General features: G+C 39.5%; 1 long non-coding RNA gene across 4 annotated transcripts in view; it reads right to left on the bottom strand.

The window, feature by feature from the left end:
• LOC127493120 (uncharacterized) overlaps positions 1–23,660 on the bottom strand; it is a 385,519-nt gene that overhangs the window by 224,554 nt on the left and 137,305 nt on the right. For 2 of the 4 annotated variants that reach the window (XR_011388475.1, XR_007923156.2), the window contains exon 1: positions 6,969–21,523. This is a non-coding gene — a long non-coding RNA (uncharacterized lncRNA). Of the gene's footprint in view, positions 1–6,968; positions 21,524–23,660 lie in introns of those variants that run through there. The other 2 variants (XR_011388476.1, XR_011388474.1) reach the window with 2 other exon arrangements.

Genomic DNA, 23,660 nt, shown 5'->3' with positions numbered 1-23,660 from the left:
AGAGCTAGATTGGAAGTGGAGCAGCCGAGACTTGAACCGGTGGCCATATAGGATGCCAGCATTGCAGGCTGTAGCTTTACCTGCTATGCCACAGCATCAGCATCTTTTGTCTTAATTTAATACAAGTTTTTTTTCATAAAATGTATTTTTACATTGAAAAGATCTAGAAAATCTCATTTGACAACATTTCTCCTAAAATCTCTGAGATTGTTAGTTGGCTCTGCAGAAATCACAGTATATTTACTTCTTGGAAACAGAGATCCAGAATGAGCAAGTCTCCTACTAGCTGGATAAGCTTGGGAAGTCACTTAATCTCTTGCTTCCTCTGTAGTTTCCCCATTTCTAAGATAAGGAAAATAATAAAAGCTGCCCTGAAAATTAACTGAGATGATACATGTAAAACACTTCTCAGTGATTGGCAGGTATTAATGTATGGGTCAGGACTGGGAAACCTTTATTTCTTCCAAGGGCCATTGGATATTTATGATATCATTTGTGAGCCACACAAAATTACCAAGTTAAAAATTAGCCTTCTATAGATTTACTGAATTTCAATTCCTGCCTGCAGTTGCCTTGGAAGGGCCAGACCAAAGATTTCACCAGTCTTATATGGCCCATAGGCCAGATGTTCTCCACCCCTGATGTAAATGTTAGCAATTAATATTATAGGAGCAAGATATCTGAAAACTATTTTATATCAAATAGAGGATTAAATTCAGGGAAAAAATGAAGATTTTATTCAAAAAAATTCACTGTTACTATTACCAAAAATATTCATTTCTCACTTTCTGTCCCCTGAAATCAGGCTGTCTTGTCTATGACTGAGGGAATAAAATTCGAATGGAAGGTTTTTTGTCCGGAAATGGAAAAGCAGACACAATAAAAATCAAAATGGAAGAGCTGCCTGGAGTCAGCATAAAAAAGGAATCCATCAAAGCCCACCTGTCTTCCCAGGAGCCTTCCCTGCCTGTGCTCCAGGGCCGGCAACCATGCGCAGAGCATCCATCTGGAAGCACACACCTCACAACCCGGATCTGAGACCAGATGGCACAGCATGGAGACTTCACTGCTGAGTGCAAATGATTCTGTAAGTCAGGCAACGAAACCTTCTGAGGGAGCACAGTCTCTGACCTACACCAACCACAGTCTCTGACACAGATCAAAGGTGGTCTGTAAAAGAATGCCCCCTCCGTGTTCCCACTACAAATACAGCCTCACTCACAGAACACGCCAGAAAATCACTGGAGATGACAGCTCCAGACTGAAAAGACAATGCAGACGGGAAAGGGGGAACACATATGGAAAAGGAAACAGCACAGAATCTGGAAAGTTCTAGATGAAGGGATTATTTCATTAAGAAAATACATAGGCTGGTACTGTGGCAAGTAAAGCCACCGCCTGCAGTGCCAGCATTTCATATGGGTGCCAGTTCATGAGACCCAGATGCTCCACTTAGCTATGGCTTGGGAAAGCAGTAGACAATGACCCAAGTCCTTTGTTACTTGCCCTCACATGGGAGACCTGGAAGAAGCTCCTGGCTCCTGGCTCCTGGCTTCGTATCGGTGCAGCCCTGGCCATTGTAGCCATTTGGAGAGTGAATCAGCGGATGGAAGATTCATTCTCTCTCTCTCTCTATTTGCCTCTGCCTCTCTGTAACCCTTTCAAATAAATATGTAGTGAAAGTTCATCATGTGGCTCACAGCACATCATAGGTAACATACAAAGGTGAACAGACAATATTGCCCATATGTTCTGATGAGGAAAGAAACAATCCCAGGGCAAATATATAAATAACATCACATCACATCAACTGGCAGTTGTTTATACCAGTTTGAAGACTAGGGTAAATATAAAATACAAGCTGTCATTGTACCTTTAGGAGTCAGTGTTTAGAGCTGAAATCACCTAGTGGGTTAATACAGATACAGCCCAAGAAGGGTTCCAGTGAGAAGAGAGAAAATAGGAAATCAGGAGAATGGTTGCATCACAGGCAAGCAAGAAGTTTTTCATGTAGGAAGGATCGGTATCCTTCATGTTTGAGCCAATGCACCGGCCCAAACCCAAAGCAATCTTCAATCCATGATTTTGGATGAATTAATTTCAAAATCTCCATCCAAATCATAAGCTTCCTCATGATCTCTCTTCCTGCCTACTAAACATTTAAAAACACTGGACGCAGTTTTAATTAATGGCAGCTGGAGCACCTTTCAGGTATCCCAATTTTACAGCCAAGAAAAGAGAAAAAGGTTAGATTTCTAAAAATTTAGACATCTACACATTTTATCTATCATGATGCTGCTATCTACTTCAAGGGTATATCCATTACTCTGAATCTTGAGTTTTCTTGGTAGAAAATGGAACTGAGACTTAAATTCAGGGAGTCACATTCTATAAGCAATACTAGAAATAAACTCCAATCACTAGTAAAGAAGCCCTCTAGTGCCAAAAAAATAAAAATGAGTGTAGCCCCAATAAATCAGTCAACTCCTTGAAAATATCTGTGCCCAAACCTAATGGATGTGCAGCAATTGTGTGAAATATAGATGAGTATACATAATAATTAGCAGGTAGGTGTACTTAATATATACCCTGTATACCTCAAACTGAATAGTAATCTGTAGACATTAGAACCTTGCTTCGTTATGAAAGAAAATGTCTTAATTTAAAAGGCTGTTATGAATATGAAAGGTAAAGGGCGTAGCAGTAGAATCGAAACAATATTACTTCTGGAGCTGCTGCTGGCACAGCAGGTAAACACTGATACAGCAGCCAAGTCAAAGTAGGTCAAGTGATCATGGGGCTGGCCTTGTGCCCCCATTGTTGGGAGTCATTACTGTGTCCAGCACACACCTAGTAAAGGAACACAGTGTCACTAACAGGCAGATATAAGTACAAAAGAGAAGCACGGTGTCCATTTTGTACAAACTCCTGTTGCCCCTGAACTTCGCAAGAGAATTCTGTGCACGGGAACTGAACAGTATATCAGGAAACGAGATGGATGGAAGATAAACTGTAAAGTCTCTTTCTGTATCTTGACCATCTGTGACAGGAGAAATCAGTGTAGGCAATGTGTTCTTAACAACGGAACCAGCCTGCCCCAGGGAGACATCCCAGAAATGTTCCAATTGAACTAGCATATTCTGTCCTACTTAGATGTTCCCAGCAAATCCCTGTACGGTTTTTTTCTCATGTAAATAATAAAACCTAGGGGAAACTGCCTGGCTTCCTCTTTCCAAGCAAAAGCCCGCCCCCTTTGGACTGTTCAATAAGTTTTATTTAGAACATTACAGAATATAGAGCATATTCATATACATTAGGACGCTTGATCTTTGCAACAACCCCATGAGTTGTTTCTAGTCCCACTTACAGATGAGGAAATTGAAGCAAAACTCGTCTAACTTGACCAGAACTCAAATCAAGATCAAATTGTCCTCTGCCAAAGATAACCTTCATGTAGAACCTTCATATCAATTAAAATTATAATAATTTAAAATTTAAACCAAAGGAAAATTGACTGATTACATAGTTTAACTCTACACTACTTTGGCTGGACTGCAGAGGAGCCTCAGAGAAGTTAAGGAATGAAGGGCTGAGAAGGGGAAGATTCGTGATAAAACTTGGCAAGCCTGCAAAGAACCAGAGCAGAAACAAGAGACAAATTGGAAGCTAAGAAAAACTGGAGCAAACCTCCTCAACATGAATTTGATTTGGCATGGGGCCTCTGACCCTTTCAGATTCAATCTTTTAAGATTCTTTTTGTGTTTTTCCATTGTACTGACTGTTCACAACTCACCCATCTGAATGAGCCCCTGGTGCTTGGTTCTAGTGATTTACCTAAAACTGGCAATAAAAGGTATTTATGTGCAATGTCTTTGGATATTTGAGGAACAGCCGATTCCTAGAATTACTGAAGAAGAGAGTCCTAATTTCTAGAACAGGTAGGAATTCCCTGTAGAGAGCTGCCACTTGTAGACACTTAGGCCAATGGAGCAGTTTGGAGAGGGTAGTGGAGAGGAGGCAGTTGTCACAAATGTCTCAGAAAATATAATACCTGCTTTGAATTTTCAGTGAAAAATAAGGAATTTTTTAATTTTAAAAAGACAACTTGAAGTTGGAACAAACCTACACAAATACAAAGTTGAAGCTATGGAATAAAATTAAACTCTATTGCATTTACTTTCCTAGAGAGAGCTAAGAAATACACAACTGCACTCTCATGGCTTAAAATTTCATCAGTACTTTTTAAATCGTAGCAGAACATCTAGTGAATCTCAGAGGAACATCTGGTTTGGGGTGGCGAAAGGAGGTATCAGAATTCTTTCCAGAATATTATCTATAGTCCGACTGAGTTTTTTTTTAAGATTTTATTTATTTATTTGAGAGGTAGAGTTACAGACAGTGAGAGGGAGAGACAGAGAGAAAGTCTTCCTTCTGTTGGTTCACTCCCCAGATGGCCGCAATAGGCAGAGCTGCGCCGATCCGAAGCCTGGAGCCAGGTGCTTCTTCCTGGTCTCCCATGTGGGTGCAGGGACCCAAGGACTTGGGCCATCTTCTACTGCTTTCCCAGGCCACAGCAAAGAGCTGTATTGGAAGAGGAGCAGCCGGGACTAGAACTAGCACCCACATGGGATGCCGGCACTGCAGATGGAAGATTAACATACTGCGCCAGGCGCTGGCTCCAGTCCTACTGGGTTCTAAACAATGAATTTGTGCTCACAGAAAAATCTGGTAAAAGTTAGCAGTAGGTAGGTCAAACTAGGGATCTTCTAAAAGACAGATAAACATGTCTCATCAATTAACATGTCTTCATCAATTAAGGGGCAAATGCTGAAATCAATAACAGCAGCTCTAGGGGATCAACATTTGGCCTTTCCATTACTCATATCTCCTATCAGAGTACCCAGGTTAAATTTCTGGCTCCAGCTCCTGATTCTAGCTTCCTGTTAACGCAGACTCTAGGAGGCAGCAGTGATGGTTGAAGTAGTTGGGTTTCTGTCAACCAAATGGGGGAGAGACCTGGATAGATTTCTCTGCTCCTAGCTTCAGTATTGCTCAGACTCAGCCACTGGCATTTAGGGTGTGAGCCAGTGGATGGAAGTTCCCTCTGTATCTCAAATAAGTAAATTTTTCAAAAATGTAAAAACATGTCAGGGGTCCAATGTTGTGGCATAGCAGGAAAAGCCATAGCCTGTGATGCCAACATCCCGTATGGGTATAGGTTTGAGTCCCAGCTGCCCCACTTCTGATCCAGCTCCCAGCTAATGGCCTAGGAAAATCCACAGCAGATAGTCCAAGTGTTTGGGTCCCTACTAACCATGTGGGAGACTGGATGAAGCTCCTGGCTCCTGGCTCCGGGCTTCAGCATGAACCAGAGCTAGCTCTTGCAGCCATCTGGGGAATGATCCAGTGGATAGAAAAATCTCTCTCAATCTCTCTTCTCTGTAACACTTTCAAAATAAATAAATAAATGTTCAAGAAAAAAAAAATCTCAACTCCTGAAACAACAAGGGCTGGACATTACTAAGTAACTGTTTCAAAAATACCATCTTGTGAAAAACAATCTATGGGGACAAAACTTTTCATATATTTTAGTTCAAGTCTCAAAATATAAGGTTCCTAATAATTTTAAATTTTTCTTTCATCAGACAAAAGCTACCACAGAATGTACCCATTAGGACTGCCTTGATCAATCTTCTATAGGCCCAGCTCCCTTCCACTTAGTTCAAATCCTATCTATACTTTTGCTCCTTCCCTAAATGACCTCTTATAACTCTCATCTCTGCATTAATCTAGCTGTTTTACTTTTTCCTTAAATAATGTATATGTCCTGCCCTACTTAGGACATTCCCATTCTCTAACAGGCACAAGTAATATTTTCCAAAGGGCCTAGCATAGTAATTTATATGTGGTTTACTGTTTGAAAATATTTTGAATGAATCAAATTGCAGGATTTTTTTTTACCAATAAGAAAATGAAACATACAGTAACTAGAAGCTTTTAGACTTAGGTTGAACATTGTTAGGTCAAAGTGATGCTTATTATCCAAAGTCCATGTGTCAGAATGACATTCTTATCTATGCTCTATAATTAGAGATACTTGGAAAAGCTAAACTATGTTATGATTCCTTTTGTCATTCTTGCCCATGTTTTCCTGTAAAATAAACTGATTTTCTAATAACATGATGGTTATTGAGATGGATGTAATTTTTAATGGTTTCCAAGCTTCAGGTGTATTGGGATCACTATCCATTCTCTTCATAAGCATTTATTGAGCCCTGATCCCTGTGCAGAGGCTGGATAGAATTAGTGTTTGCAGAGTACTTTAGGTCATGCAAAGCTCTTCCCTATAAGTACCCTTCTTTCACCCTCAGCAATCTGAAATGCTAAGTAGAGTACATGTCATCAATACCTTTTTACAGAGTAGGAAAACAAAAAGAGAGCCAATGGTAAGCCAACTCACAGAGTCTAAAAACAATAGTAAGAACTCAAGTCTCAGTTATCAGTACACTTGTATTTTTGTCTTTGGAAGTTTAATTTTTAAACAAATCCTCAGGCTTCAAAGTTATTGAGTTCTATGAATTCTAGGACTTGAGTGTTTTTACATTGAATATATTTTGATTTCATAATTTATAGTGATGTTATCACTTATTGATGGCTCACTTAGTACTCCTTAGGCCTTTTGTGCAGCTGTTTGACAACACTGCTTTATCACTTTCCCTGGCCTGTCAAACATCCTGCAAATCTGTTTCTTGCAGTGAACATGCATGAATGGTTGACTAGATTCTGAGTACAACAGAAACTAAATAATGAAATCTGGCAAACAAAAGTCAAAGATAGCCAAGCCAAACTGCAACATATTATTTTCACACTGTTGACTATTAATTTTAATTGTTTTCCAATGTAAATGTACAGCATAAAGGTCATTATAGACAAGATTCATATTTGGTAAGCTCTAAGAACTGGCTTACCTGCATTCCTCAAAATGACAGCTACATGAAAGTTGTCAATGGAGGAGTGGAGTTGATTTCAATAGAAAGACAATAAGAAGGACATGAAGGAATATATGAAGTTGGAGTGGATATTAACTCTCTAAGTTCTAGTTTTCTCCAAGTGTTGAGAACTGAAAGACAATGGTTGGTGGTTTACTCCATGGACAGATTCAGCAATTTCTTCTTTGAATGATACTCTCAAAACACCTAAGAAATGCAGAATTCCTTCAGTAGGCTTTGGCTTACAATTTCTCAGTTCAGCAATAAATTGTTTTAACCTTAAGAACTATTTTGTTGAGAAATTTGTATGAAAAACTTTAATTATTCATCCCTTTTTCCTGGCTAGGGATTACTATTTGGTGTTAAGGAATAATTTCTATAAACTATAGGAAACATAGTTATCTTGAGATATGTACCAAGTATTTGATTATTCTCTGATTTTTCCTTGCCTTTTTCAAATTAGGAGAATTTGAGTATAAAAGTTAAGTAACATTTCTGAAAGTAATAAATATATTTAACTACCAATGACATTGCAGAACTGCACAATAGTATTCTTTATGTTTTTTACTCTTTGACTTATGCTTAAGAGAGGCTAATTTATTGTTGAAGCAGCAAGTCAACTCCTGGCTATACTGAGAAAAAAATTAGCATAATACTTTACTAAGAAAATGAATCATTAAAATGTTCTGCCATGAAGACAAACCACAAAGATGCTTGCATTAAATAGTCAAATTATAAAGATAGTTGTAGCACCTAAAAACATGCATTCAGTTTCTCTCTCAAGGTGCGGTATCACATTCCTGCTCACAGAGTGGCTACTCTGGCTACTCAGGCAGCTAAGCTAAGAGCACTTTAGCAGACACCCAGCCAGAAGAGGAGTCACCCCATTACCACATTCACTGGATTCCAGGCATGAAGCCAGCAAGCAAACTGGGATGACTGGCAGGCACCTGTGTGTCCTGAGGTCATTCTCCCTCTGAGTTCTTGTAACAATGCACCTGCAGTGTGTTATGGCACTTGAGATTTCCACCTCCTATTGGAGTGATCCATAAACACACTTTAGGTCTCCTACTGTACTGGAAGAGCCTTGCAGGTGATATCAACGTCTGATTCATAATGCATCCCCAGCAACAAGTCCAATATCTTGCCCTGAATTTGTGATGAACAAATATTTCTTAATGGGCTGAAACTTCATCTAAAGGGCTTGGTTAGGCTCCTCCAAAACCTTTCTTGGGATTCTCACTTTTGCCAGAGCGAGTGAGAAGAAGAGAGCCCCTATATTGGTACACTGACTTCAAGAATCCTTACTCATAAAAGATGCAGTGCCCTTTGATGAAGGTCAGCTGGATCTCCGTTTCTCCACTCTTGACATTTCCCTTTGCCTTTTGAGGTAAGAGTGAAGATCAGAAGTTCTTTCCTTTTACGGATTTGTTTGCTCTGGGACATCAAGGAAGCCAGAAGCTCAGAGTGGACAAAGGAGGATGCTTTTAGGCATCCCAAGTCTCTAAATGATTAGCAGACAATTGTCGCTCCCCCTCTTCGCGGAGGAACGACACTAAATCCTGCCTAGGTTTCCTATCCGAGTCACGGCACCATTATGTCGCTCCCCCTCTTCGTGGAGGAGCGACACTAGACCCTGCGCTGTTCTTTCGTCTGCTCGGCCCTCCCCGGGTTTGCTGCTGGTTCTTCCCGGGTTGGCTACCGACACTTCCACCTCCGTGGAAGGGCGGTTCCCCCTGCCACTTTCCCCACTTCCGCGGGGGAGCGGCACACCGCCGGCCGGCTCTCTCGGGGGCTGCACAGGTGTTCCTTCAGATAGACGTTCCCTTTAGATGTTCCTGGTGCATGTTGTCTCTCTCCTCCTTTATAGTCCTCTTCCACCAATCCCAACTCTGCTACCCACACGCCGAGTACGCTGCTCTCCTCCAATCAGGAGCAGGTCCTGCAGCTTGTCAAGTTGGTGAGAGGCAGCTGGGTGGAAGCTGTTTGCTCCTCTCCCAGCGCCATATTGTGGGAGAGCAGATGTATAGAATAAGTCTTAATTCCAGTAACTTAGTCTAGTCCGAGTTGCTCCCAGTTGCTCCCCACAGACAATGACTTATGCAATATTATATAGAGAGCTCACTTCATTTCTATTGTAAATTCTCCTATATACTAGCTTCAGAATTTCATATATTATCCATTTTGTTTTCTCAGAATCATAGACACAAAGGGCCAAATTCTGGTCTTCAATGCATATTCACAGTTGCAATTAAATTAATCAATAGCTGTGTTCATATATTTAACTGCTGAATTTGCCACCAAATAATATTTTTTAAAGATTTTTTTTATTTATTTGAAAGACAGAGATACAGAGAGAGAGAAGGAGAGAGAGAAAGGAGAGAGAGAAAGAGATCATCTATCTGCTGGTTCACTCCCCAAGTGGCCATAATGGCTGGGGCTGAGCCAAGCTGAAGCCAGAAGCCAGGAGCTTCTCCCAGGTCTCCCATATGGGTGGCAGGAGCCCAAAGACTTAGGCCATCTTCCGCTGCTTTCCAAGACACATTAGCAGGGAGCTGGATCAGAACTGGGGCAGCCAGAACTCAAACCAGCACCCATAAGGGATGCTAGCACTGCAACTTAATTCTACACCAGCCCCAAAAGAATATTTCTTAACTTAATTCTACATTTGTTTAAAAACTGCTGAAAAAATACAAATGGTTCCAACATACAAAATATCACGAATGGAATACTATTTAAAAATCTACAGCCATGATCAAGTATTTTAAAATCAATTTTCTAATTCATGCATAGCCTAAGCTGAAATATCCCTTTTGTGTTGCACTTTCCTTCAACCCTAGGTAATGCTTCTTAAATAATCCCTTAAGGACAGAAGGATTTGGCAAACTTTCTGGAACAGTTCACTTTAAATTACAGATAGCAAATACTTCCCCTACCACACACATACCTTATGGATATTGCTTATCAGTCTTTTCTGCTATACCTCAGAATTCTCCTTAGCACAGTTCTCCCCAACAAATCTGTATTTTAAAATAATAAACTCTCTGCCAACTTTTCTATATATTAGTTCTTAAGAGTTTTCTGAATCAGAAACACTTGAGAAAACTATAAAACTTCTATCCAGAAAAATTCACATATGCAATACATTTGTCATACTATTTCAGGCAGCTTTTGGTACTCCTGAAACTTATTCATTAATCTTTTTTAGATCTATCACACCATGAGAAAAAAACCTCTGCCCTAGAAAATGCTAAGAAAAATCAGAACATTATGGAAAGTCTGTGTCATGACAGTAAGTACCAGTTTCTCTCATTTCTCCTCAAATTTCCCTTCCTGCTCCCTCAATATCCTAATACACACACGCACACACGCACACACGCACACACACACATTTTGAAATACATTACTGTAAATGTCTGAGATTTATAACAGTTTCTTCCTCTAAATGCCAACGAATGAGTCAAACTCTCCACAAGTAGGCAGCATGGATATGCTGTGAGGCATCTCCCACAGAGACTTCCTTCAGGGATGAAGAAAACTATGTGGGTAGACAACACAGCATGTCTATGGTGTTAGAATGGTATTTGTAAATGACCAGGTAAATTCTCTTCAGAGAGAGCAAAGATCCTGTTTGTTGGCTTCATTGTTGTTTAAAATGCTACTTAATACAGCTTCTTTAAAAATGCAAAGCAAGTGTTACCCTGGATTCAGATTTATCATTTAGAAGTATCATGACTGTCCTGAAAAAATTTAACTGTTTCCATCTTGAGACTTTCATATGAACTCAGACTTTGTCCTTGATACAAAGGTGCCAATTAGTGCATTGATAATGTATAGGCCAACAAGCACGCTGGAAAACTACAGACAAAAAAAAATATGGTAGTTATACGGTCAAACTATGAAGTCAACTGAAATATGTCAATCAAATACTGGTGCTTTTCCTCATGACGAATTTCTTGACCACAGTATTCCATTAATTTTATGCCAATTTAGTTTCACGTGGTATGCAATACTAAGTCTTCAGACTCTCTTGAAAAATCTTGACACTGTTGCTCATAGGGTAACATTGAAAATATCTATTTCCTTAACTTATTCTTTGTTTTACTGCTTTTATTCCCACTCTTTTGTAAATTTTCATTCTGAACTAAGATGATTTTATATATATAAATACATATATATTTTTTATATGGCTTTTCATCAAAAGTGATACAAATGAGTGTGGCAGGACAAAATTCACTATCATTACAATTCACTGTCAACAAGATTCTCCTGACTCTCAGTAAGCTTCTTACACATTTTTCTTCCCAATGAAATGACCTCCACTGAGTCACAGGGCATTTCTTTGCCTCAAAGAAAGAAAGAAGACAATTCAAAAATTCTTAAATCCATATGTTTTAAAAGTTAAGTTCTTGATGGCTATAAACCTACCAGGAAACATAATCTTCAAAGTCAAATATAGGATGTTATTTGAAAGAGTTATATTTCGGGGGGAGGGTGGGAACAGGGGAGAAGCAGAGAGAAAGAAAGAAAGATGTATTGAATTTATGTTTATATGCATGGCTTAGAAAAGTAAGGGACAAGGTCTAAGTTACCAGATATAGACCTACACAAAAATAAACCAACCTTTGAGTTGAACACAAAGCAGAAAGACTTAAGGGCAGTTTGCTCAAAATGAGGTAAGATTGAAAGGATAATGGTATAAGGATAGACACAGAGACCAATGGAACAGATTGGAGCAACCAGAAACAAACCCATACATCTGTTAGGCAGGAAGTCAGAAATGAGTTTATGTGTGTGTGACAAAGGGCTAAGGAATTGACATCTACAGTAGTCCAGCATCCACATCTCAAAGTCATCCTGATAACCTTTCAGGTGCAGCCCAGTATCTGCATTTCAGAAGTCCTGCCTGGATCCTGATGACTTCCAGGGGTCCTGCCCCTTCTACCTGGCCTGATAAACATCCTTCCTCTAAAGCGGAGCAATGCTAGCCAGGCTTCCCCTGTCTGATAACTTCAGGGGGGGGAAACTCAGAAAGGAATTTTTTATATTTACACCCAACAAGTCCTTTGTTCGGGAGGAGAAGAAGGAGAGGGGGAGGGAAGGCAAAACCCATCCCCTTAAAAACTCCAGCCTAAATGTGCACTATGCACTCTCTCTCAGGTCCTGTCTGGAGAGGTGCCCATCCATTCTTATGGATATCCCTACCCTAATAAACCTTGTTATTTTGGTTTCCACTACTCTCTGTCTCACACCCGAATTCTTTCTTGTGTGAAGACAAGGACCCTTTGCTTCTCCGGTTATACATCCATGTCCAACTGATGTCTGACAGGGTACCAAAACTATTCAATGGAAGAAAAAAAACAAACACTCCCAACAAATGATGGTGGGATAACTGAATTTTCACACATAACATTATGATATACAAAAAGTAACTCAAATGGATCAATGACTAAATATAAGACCCAAAATCTTATAATACTTAGATAAAAAGATGAGGTTAGATCTTCATTACTTTGGGTTTGGCCGAGTATTTTTAGAAATGATACCAAGGAGACAAATATAAAAGAGGCTATGGATAAATGGACTTCTTCAACATTAAAAAATTAGTGCACCAAAAGGCATCACCAAAAAAACTAAATGACATTCTCCACAATAGGAAAAATATTTTTTTTAAATCATAGGCCTGATAGCAGTTAATGTCTAGAATAAATGTTTAAAACTCCTAAAAATCAACCAAAAAGAAGAAAGAACAACTTTATTTAAAAATAGACAAAGAGCATGAATGTCACTTCTCCAGAGAATAGACACAAATGGCTAACAAACACATGAAAACCATTTTCAATATCCTTGGTTAGGCCGTCCAGTGGGGCTGAGTGTTCTGTGGGCCCCTCGGACATAGGCAGAACATCCTTCACAACCAGGGTGCCAGCTGTGGCTGGAAAGCTTGTCTCCAGATCGACTAGCATCTTCCCCACTAATAGTTTCTTGTGCTGCATCTAGGAGTGATTGCAATCTTTCATCCAGAACTGAAAGAGGAAGGGGTTGAGACCCTGGGGAAAGTCAAGCTGTCTCCAGGAGACCCCCACTATTTCATGAGCCCCAAGCCAACCAACATACTGTATGTGGAACCCCCATCCAATGGGCACCCCAAATAGAATGACCCAATGAACAGAGTGCAATGCCCTAAAAACCCTGGACACTTCCTGAAATCCAGTGTCCCACTCGGGTACTTCACCTGGTCTCCTCTAGGACCAGATGCTTTATCTGTTGCTTGACAATGAAATAAAAGTTTCTGCTTCTTTGCAAATTGTTTCCTGGCTTTTTATTTCTATACTGAGCTGAGGAAAAGAACCCACAACACTTGCTCCTGCACTGCCTCTCTGCCTCTGCCACCACCCCAGCCATGACCAGTAACACTTGGTTATTAAGGAAAGGTAAATCAAAATCACAGTAAGATGCTAAAATAGGTGAGGGAATATGTGAAAATTAAGGGAAAACTGGAAAAAGTCAAAGTTCTTTTATTCCTAAGAGGTTCAGAGTGGCATTAGGAAATCAAACGAACCCTGTGGTTGTGACAGAAATCACACAGTATGAGAACTTATCCATTGTCTCTCAGATGACAGCTTGGATGGATATTAATGACCAAAGGCTTATGGGGACTGTAACTCTATTGTGAGTTAAAGTACAAAAACAGGGACTGGCACTGCGGCATTAAGTACCGCCTGAGACACCGGCATCACCTATGCACGCTGGTTCAAGTCCTGACCACTCTGCTTCTGATGCAGCTCCCTGCTAATGGACTTGGAAAAGCAGCAGAAGATGACCCAAATGTTTGGGCCCCTGCCACACAAGTGGGAGATGCAAATAAAGCTCCTGGCTCCTGGCTTTTGCCTGGCCCTACTGGCTATTATGGCCATCTGGGGAGTGAACCAGAGGATGGAAGATCAATCTCTCTCTTTCTCTCTCTCTCTCTCTCTCTCTCTCACACACACACACACACACACAAACACACACACACACACACACTCTCTCTCTGAGGCATTGTGGTATAGTAGGGCAAGCCTCATCTGTGACAGAGGCATCCCATTTGGGTGCAGGTTGGAGTCCTGGCTGTTCCACTTACGATTCAGCAATCTGGTAATTCCCTGAGAAAGCAACAGAAGATGGCCAAAGTACTTGGGCTCCTGCACCCACAAGAGAGACCCAGAAGAAACTACTAGTGGCTCCTTGCTTCGGAGTGGAGAGCCACAACCACTGAGGCCATTTGACAAGTGAACCAGCAGATGGAAGACCTCTGTTTCTAACAACCTCCCCACCTCTCCCTGTAACTCTGCCTTTCAAATAAATAAAAAATAATTCTTAAAAAATTCTGACTTTCAAAATAAATGAATCTTTAAAAATTAAAAATAAAAGAGTAGGTACAAAAAAGACCTTAATTTAGCTTGCAACAAAAATGTGCTGAGGGTCGGCGCTGTGGCTTACTTGGTTAATCCTCCACCAGCAGCACCGGCATCCCATATGGTCACAGGGTTCTAGTCCTGGTTGCTCTTCTTGTAGTCCAGCTCTCTGCTGTGGCCCGGGAAGGCAGTGGAGGATGGCCCAAATGCTTGGGCCCCTGCACCCGCATGGGAGACCAAGAAGCACCTGGCTCTTGGCTTCGGCTCGTCATAGCTCTGACCACAGAGGCCATTTGAGGGGTGAACCAACAGAAGGAAGACCTTTCTCTCTGTCTCTCTCTCTCACTGTCTAACTCTGTCAAATAAAAAAAATATGCTGAATGATAAAAGAACCAAGTCTCCTCCCAGGATGGTACTGAACAACTCCAGTTTATGTGGCAAGTATTGAACAAAACCTAACTTGGCAGAGAGATTCTATCACAGAGCTACTAAGAGTGGTTTTTTTTCTTTTTCTTTTTTTTTTTTTTTTTTTTTTTGACAGGCAGAGTGGACAGTGAGAGAGACAGACAGAGAGAAAGGTCTTCCTTTGCCGTTAGTTCACCCTCCAATGGCCGCCGCGGCCAGCGTGCTGCGGCTGGCGCACCACGCTGATCCGAAGGCAGGAGCCAGGTACTTATCCTGGTCTCCCATGGGGTGCAGGGCCCAAGCACTTGGGCCATCCTCCACTGCACTCCCGGGCCACAGCAGAGAGCTGGCCTGGAAGAGGGGCAACCGGGACAGAATCCGGCGCCCCGACCGGGACTAGCACCCGGTGTGCCAGCGCCACAAGGCGGAGGATTAGCCTAGTGAGCTGCAGTGCCAGCATACTAAGAGTTTTAAAAGAACAAGCTCCTCTCTTTTGTTTTGCCTTTATAAATATTGTGAATTTTATACTGTAGTAGGTTTTCAGGGTTTCAAAATACCAGAGAGGCATAAATATGAGTCAAATTGTCCCAGTAAGAGCCAAGGCTCTAGAGAGTCTAATTTCCAACTTGTCTTTGAGAACTAGGACTAGGACTCTGCAGAGACATAGCACTGGCAAAAAGACCAGGAGAAGCATATGTTACTTTTCTAAAAGGGCTGTCATGCCTCTTTTCTTTTCCTTTTTCAGGAAAGCTGTTCCTGTCTTCAAGTCTTGCCACCTAGCAAACATCAAATCAAAGGAGTTACTTGAGGAATATAATGCTTCCAGCTGAGGGAGGTAACCAGGTTTCCTATACACACTGGAATGCCAGACACATACGATGAAATGGTCCTATATCTGTGTACTGTCTTGTGTGGGGGAGTATACATCTGGAGAAACAGACTGCAGACACCCCAATCCCATTAATGCCTACATGTGGGGGTGGTGAGGTGGGAGAGGGTGGTGTTTCTTGAAGGGAGAAAAATATTTAGCATGGAATTTAATGTGAAGACATAAAATTATCTGTTAATAAAGTGTTTTGTTTTCCACTATTATGCTCATTGCCCTACAACATTTTCCTCACTAAATCAGTTGGCATTTGTTTCCTCGGTGGAAAGGTATATATAGCTAAGAGTATAAGTCAATTGAATCTATAAATTGTGAAACTCAGAGCAAACACAATAGCTTTGAAAGCAAGGTGCTTTTTATTTGCAAAAATCAAGCTTTTTAAAAAATCTTTTTGGACACTAAAAGCTTAGCTTTAAACACAAAGAGCCAAAACTCTGAAGGACCCATAAACAGAAGTTGAAAGAACAGATTCCTCTTCAGATTTTCCAACTTCCCAGAGGGGAAAAATTTCTGGGCTGGTGAAGAATATATATTCAGAAACAGAAATGAAATTAAAATAGTTATCTCCTATACGGTTCTCTAAGCAATAGGTTCTGTACCCTGCCCCTACAGAAGAGCTGAGTCAAGGGCACGGAAACATAGAAAGGCAGATAAGTTTGCATCCCAGAGCAGAGAAGACATGTGCCCCTGAGAAGGCCTGAGAGGCTTCAGAATGCACAGAGGAGGACTCCATCCAACATAGTACCTGCCAGTAAAGTGGTTACTCCTGACAAAGCAAGAGAGACAGACGAGCCTACAGGCAGGTTGGCAAAGTCATGGGAGTCCTAGAGTGTTGTAAGGAAAGGAGTTTTCTAGGTCCTCTAAGAGGAAATAGGTAAGTCTGATGATGGAACTCGGAGTTTGAAGGAGAAAACTTGAAGCACTTGGACCTGGCAACCATGAACCAGGGGTACCAGCAGCAGATGCCAATAACCACCAATGAAGACGATATGACACAGCCAAGGTAGACAGAGAACGCTCATACATCAGACCCTTTCTCTTCACTAACATTGTGGTATTTTTATAAACCACCAGGAAATCACATATAGTCTAATAAGGCAAAGAAGAAAAATCATGAATTGACTTGAGTGCATTAACAGATACTTGGTCATTACTTTGACCAAGCTCACCTGGATGTGAGCCAATTTAGTTTTCTGCATTCTAACAGAAATGGCAATTCATGAAGAAAGCCTCAGATTTTATTAAAAAGTTGCCAATTCTGGTTAAATTCAAGTATGTGAGCAGTTAAGCTTAAATACTGAACATAAATGCAGTGTTTTGGGGATCTTTGCTGCACTCTTAATCGGTAAACGACTTCTATAATTCATTCATTGAAATTCTTTCAGCCTTTGATACCTTTCACCCTGCTGAGTGTCTTGTGATGCTGTCCATGTGTAGCAGGAATAAAAAGAGCACACACAGCCTTCAGAGCACAACTGTGTTCAAGGCTTGCTTTACTCAGAGCACGACCTCAAGTAAGTTACTAGATCTCTTTGAGTTTGTGTTCTTTATCTGTAAAATAGGAATAATACTACTAACTCACTAGGTGGTTGTTGATATGAAAAACCAAAAGAATTTAAGTGCCTAGCACTTCCAACTGCTAAGTTCCTAGCAGGGTAGATATTCACTAGCTAATCATTACTGCTGATATTATTATGTCAAAATACAACTATCGATTGCTATTCTTTAAATTCCTCAGGAATAAAGATTTTACTTACCTACACTTTCCTGGGGATATGTGAAACAAAAGTATCATTTGCCTCAATTTTCATAGAGGAAGTTTCTTCAAGAAGTCTGTGGATTATGTAAGCTATGAAAAAATCATGCATGGATTTCAAAATTTAGCCTAGCAGTTAAAAGGTTGGCTAAGACTCCCACAATGGATTACTCTATGTTCAATGCCTGCCTCTAACATCGAAATCCAGCTTCCTGCCAATGGAGACCATGAGAGGCAACGGTTCAAGTAATCGGGCTTCTGCCACCCATGAAACAGACCTGGATTGCTTTTCCTGCTGCTGGCTCTGGCCCACTCCTTTCCCAGCTGTTGCAGATATTTGGGGAGTTAACCAGAAGCTGAGAGCCCTCTGTATCTCTACCTCTCAAATAAGAAAAAAAAAATATGGAAAAAAGAAAAATCTGATATGTGCTGTTTTTAAAGACACAAAAAAGTTGTGGACCAAAATAAATAAATTTCTCCATGAATTTTTGAAGTCCCTTTATATGATGTGTACCGACACATAAAATTTATTGATGGGATTTATGTTTTAAATAATTATCTAGGCATTCCTAAAAGTATATCATTACTCAGTATTTTCAACTAGAGTCTTTCATTCAGCACACTTCTGTCTGTCTCTCCGCCATGCCATACCATGCATGAGTAGGCAGAATCCCCATCCACCAGTGGCATCAAATGAAATGTCATAATGGTGCACACAGAAACAGCTGAACACACACTGAATGAAGAAACAAATCAAAAAACTAAGTGGAAAACATCAACAGTGTGAAAGCATAGGGCCCAGCAAAGGAAGGTCATCTTCTAAATCGGTCATCCTACATATACAGCAAGAAATAAAACATCCTAACATTCTCCCTAGTTTATAAAATATACAAGGAAAAAAACATGTATGATCTGACTCAGCTGAACTCGCTGTGATCCCTGTTATTTCAGCTCTGAATACATTACAGAGATTCAGGAAGTACATAAAAATATTAAAAATCCATACATATTGCTGTATTACTAATCATTTTGGAATACACATGCATATTGGTTTTTGTATTTTCCCCCTGGGAAAGCACTGAAAACTATGCAAAACAATATAAAGCGTTATTATTTTTATTATTTCACAAAATTCAGCAATCTATATGCACGTGCCAGCGGCTAAGTGTTTTTACAATCCAGAAACAGCCACAGATGCTATTATTGTCTGCTTTTTTGCATACATATCTCTGAGATTGGCCTCATTTCTTAAATCTGGCAGCTATATAATAGCAAAGAAAGTATATTAAAAGTGAAACTCATTCAGTCTTCCAGATGTTCTCATCAGGTGACACAAAACAATGCAGTGATTGATTAATTAACTTCTGAAACTCCTCTTTGTATCTGAATTTTTGGCATTATGTAGTACAGGTTTAAATTTAATATTTTGTAACATCTACATTTTATTATTTTCATGAATTTGAAGTTGTCCATATATATTGAAGTCAATGTCACCATTTGGTTAGATATGTTTTGAGTACATAAAATGATGACATATTGAAAAGCTGTATTTTTTCTTATTTTTTAGTATATGCCTGTGTTTTCTTTTAATTAATAACTTCAACATATTTCTGGCAACCCAAACAAGAAAACCAATTCATCTTTTTTTATTTATTTCTCCCAAACTCCCTGTCATGGCTTCAGGCTCTGTCTCCATTTTGTCATTCCTGTACACATTTTCCTATTTTAAGATCTCATAATCTCTACCTTGGACTTTTGCCTTAATTTTAATTTCTTAATTTTAAGAGGCAGTATACTGTAGTACTTAATAATGCATTGTCTGCAGTCAGAACAAAGGGCTTCAAACTTAGTTCTGCCAGTGCTGCTATGGAACCTGGGATTAACAATAGGACGTACCTCTTGGCATTGTCACAAGCAATTAATATGTGTCAAATACTGAGAACATACCTGGCACAGATGAAATTCAGGAAAGTCTTAGCCCTTAAATTCTCCTGTTTTGTCCTCTTCTCCAATCAATTATCTATCCAAAACAAATCCAATCACATTTGCCAACTTAGAAATCTGTGATGGCTTGTTGCTCTCTCTAAATAATTCCCTTCAAACCTTTCACCTCCTTGCTGCCCAGGAATATTCCAGGCTTATTGCAATACATTCCCTGCCCTTCAGCCTTGGACTCTTCTGTACTTTACGTAACCTGCACTTCAAGTCTCTTAGCTTTGCTTACATTGTTCCTTCTATTTGAAACATCCTTTCTTGTTCTCTGCCTATTCAATCTACATGAGGCCTTCAGGCACAGTTCAGATGTCAACTTCTTAGTGAAATCCACCCTAAAATAACACGAGAGGACAGAACCACTCCCATGTGTGTTCTTCACTTATATACCAGTCAAGGACACATGCCACAGTAATATGTTATCATTACTTATTTATGACATTGTGCTTTTAGATTTTGTGTTCCTTGTGGACAAATATGGCTGAATGATCTTTGCATCAGAACACTCTAGTATAGTGCCTGACATACATATTATAGAAACTGAATAAATACTTAAAGCAGAATTCCTATAACAAATAATATTATGAGTAATAATCCCCTATTGGAAGTCTACTGACTTTCACAAGTTTCATATTGAGTTCATATTCCCTCAAGAAATGTTTCCCTGTGACTCAGCTCAAATGACTTCCCCCACTTTAAACTTCTCTGCTGTTTATTTTGTCATTCATCACTTATAATAAATTGCAATGTAATTTCAATTTCTTCTCTTCATATATCAATATATCTTCATATATTCTCTTCATATATTTCTGATGTTAGCTAAAACCTATCTACCCATTAAGATCTATCTAAATGAGTCCCAAACTCCACTCCTGCAAGTCCCCATATACCAAGAGTCTAGTGAATTCTTGAGGGGCTTTTGTGCTCATAGTCACCTCTGCCTCTGAACCCCTTCTTTTGCAACTAATTGAGTATATAGATCACCTGCTATACATGCTATTTCTATTCTGCCCCGGATCAGTTGAGAAATAAAACTCAATCTCTTTCCTGAGATCTGCAAAGTAAAAACAACCAACTATAAAACAGAAAAAAAAAAAACCTATTTATACATGTTTTGTGTAAATGACAGATTCAAGCAAAAGTTTGGAAAATAGAAGAAATTTATATCATAGAGATGCCTAGTTGGTTGCATTTTGTACTATGCAGATTCAGAAATTGTGTATATTCTATAAGTAATGCGCCTGCCTTGTAGGCACAGATCTGGATTCACCAGTCATTATTAAGAAACAAGGGTGACAGAGCAGAGATCTATACCACAATAATAAAAAAAGGCAACATAATATTAAAATCTGGAAATTCATATTGGGAAATTTTACTGACCTTTTAGCTCTTTACACCCCAGCTTCACTTCAGTTCCTCCTCTCTCCTCTCACCTTCTTTTACCCCATCCCCATTATGGAGCACTGCGTAGAAACTCCCATTTTTGTACTATTCTACTGTGTAGAGAAATCTAATCCCTTCCACTGCTTACCATCAAAATCAACATCAGGCCTACATTTGTATATGCAAATATATCAAGGTGCTCAGCAAGTTAAAATGGTCTCTTGTTTAACAGGATTTATTCTCCTTAGAAAACTGCCAAGATCTGTGTTTCCTCCTTACATATGTATGCCTTATTCGGCTAATTAGATTTTAAATCCCTCAAAGACTGAGATAACCTTATACTACTTTAACCTCTGCAAATACAGTATCTTTGAAATTATTTATTGAACCACTTAAATATTTATTGAGCAGTTGCTATGTCCAAGATATTACAAAACAAACAATCTCCACTCTTATCCTCACTTTGTTCCTCACAGCAGAGGACATACATAAGAACAAAGGATTAGAACAAGTTATGTGAAATGCCACAAGATTGAGGTTCAGACTTCATTCTGTGTGATCATAGAGAAAGAACCCTCTTGGAGTTTTCATCCTTCGCTCTAATTCTTATGAGAGCCATCACATTTTCTTTTTTTTTTTAAACTTTTATTTAATGAATATAAATTTCCAAAGTACAGCTTATGGATTACAATGGCTTCCCCCCCATAATGTCCCTCCAACCCGCAACCCTCCCCTTTCCCACTCCCTCTCCCCTTCCATTCACATCAAAATTCATTTTCGGTTCTCTTTATATACAGAAGATCAGTTTAGCATACATTAAGTAAAGATTTCAACAGTTTGCTCCCACACTGAAACATAAAGTGAAAAAATACTGTTTGAGTACTAGTTATAGCATTAAATCTCAATGTACAGCACACTAAGGACAAAGATCCTACATGAGGAGTAAGTGCACAGTGACACCTGTTGTTGACTTAACAAATTGACACTCTTGTTTATGGCATCAGTAATCACCCTAGGCTCTTGTCATGAGGTGCCAAGGCTATGGAAGCCCCCTGAGTTCACTGACTCTGATCATATTTAGACAAGGCCATGGTCAAAGTGGAAGTTCTTTCCTCCCTTCAGAGAAAGGTACCTTCTTCTTTGATGACCCGTTCTTTCCACTGGGATCTCACTCGTGGAGATCTTTCATTTAGTTTTTTTTTTTTTTCCAGAGTGATTTTCCAAAGAATAATAATAATCTTCACAGTGGAGATTCCCACCCACAATGGAAGCAGTTCCTGTCAAATGAGGTAGCAAAAGAAGGTGACACCAAACATGGAATTTTCACAAAGACTTCTAAACATCAGTGATACTGATAAGCCTGCCTAGGGAGTATGCCCTGGGAGAATCGCTGGTGTAAGTTTTTTAAAATACAATGAAATCAAAGCACAATTTTCCAGAAACACAATGACTATGCAGAGGGAAGTATGCTTGGGCATATTTGTATGTATGCCAGCTACTAGGAAATGTATCTGCATAGCAATCCCTGTGCCACTTGGTCAATCCACTAGCAGAAAGGCAGGTCTGCTTGTAATGGCAGTATAATGAGGTCTCCAGGGTCCTGAGCTGAAAATGACTGGAGATTTCTTTTTGAGAATATACTTAGAGTCGCTGCGAATTGGTTTTGCTTTATGCAATGCTCAGAATGAGAAGGAAAAATCATTTCACAGTGATTTTTTTTCCAAAAGAGGAAAAGAGCTATTTTTAGATCATTGTTCTAAATCCCAAATACTGTTTTATTGATGCCTTTCCCCAGTAGAATTAGGCATATGTTGAAAGTTATTTGTTAAATTCTTTTTTAAAAAAATAAAAATAGACGTATATTCTCTCTAGAGAACAATGTGCTTTCAAATTGATATCAACTAATAAAACCAAGCAGCCCATTGAAGCAAAAGTCCATGTTTGCTTTTAGATCATTTTCCTCTATTTTATGAAGTAGATCAATGTGGAGAGTATAGAGGAAATCACAGTTTAAACCTAGGCCACCATTTAGCCAATAAATAAGCAGCAAGATACAAATAGAAGAAAAAAGAAGCCATTTTTGCTTAAAATAGTCTGTCAGATTTTCTATCAGTTCATGGAACTTGTCTTTGCTGAGGCCCAATCAGACGTGCTGCTTGGATCTAACCAATAATCTACATATGCTAACTCAAAGTATGGGCATCAAGGTAAATTTATTAGAACATGTATTTATTGACAGTGGCTAATTTTTGCATTCTCATTCTTGTATAGCCAAAAGGAGTACTTAAAGTTACAAATATGTTTTATTACAAACATGAGTATTTGTTTTAAAGTATGCAGTCCTTAAAGGTTATGCTGTGCATGGATATGGAGGTGAAAACTGAAACAATTTTCCGAGTTGCCAGGTTGTTAAGTAACTTTTATCTGCTATATCCAGAAGAAAGGAGAAGAAAAATAAAAATAGAGAAAAACATTATCTTGCTATGTCCCTCTGCCTGAATACTATTCTCTCCAGAAATATACATGACTTTCTTCCTTGTGTTTGTCAAAACTTTTCTCAAATGTCATCTTCTCATGAAGCCTTCCCCAAATTGGAGAAATTGCAAGCTACCCTTGCCCCCAGCCCTACCAGCTTGCTGTGATTTATCTTTCTCCACGGCTCTTAGATTTTCCAATAAGTTACAGGATGTACTAACTAGCATATTATCTGCTTTTCACCAATAGAATGTAAGCTCTCCGAAGGCAGGAATTTCAGTTTCTCTTATTTATGCTTCTCTATCTGTAGGTCTTAACCTTTTAGCCTATGTTCAGAAAATATGGATAGAGAGATGACTATATGAAAAGCATGATTG

This window comes from Oryctolagus cuniculus, chromosome 5 (assembly GCF_964237555.1).
Source record: "Oryctolagus cuniculus chromosome 5, mOryCun1.1, whole genome shotgun sequence".
Lineage (NCBI taxonomy): Eukaryota > Metazoa > Chordata > Mammalia > Lagomorpha > Leporidae > Oryctolagus > Oryctolagus cuniculus.
The sequence above is the reverse complement of the archived record's forward strand: the minus strand, read 5'-3'. Positions and strand labels throughout refer to the sequence as shown.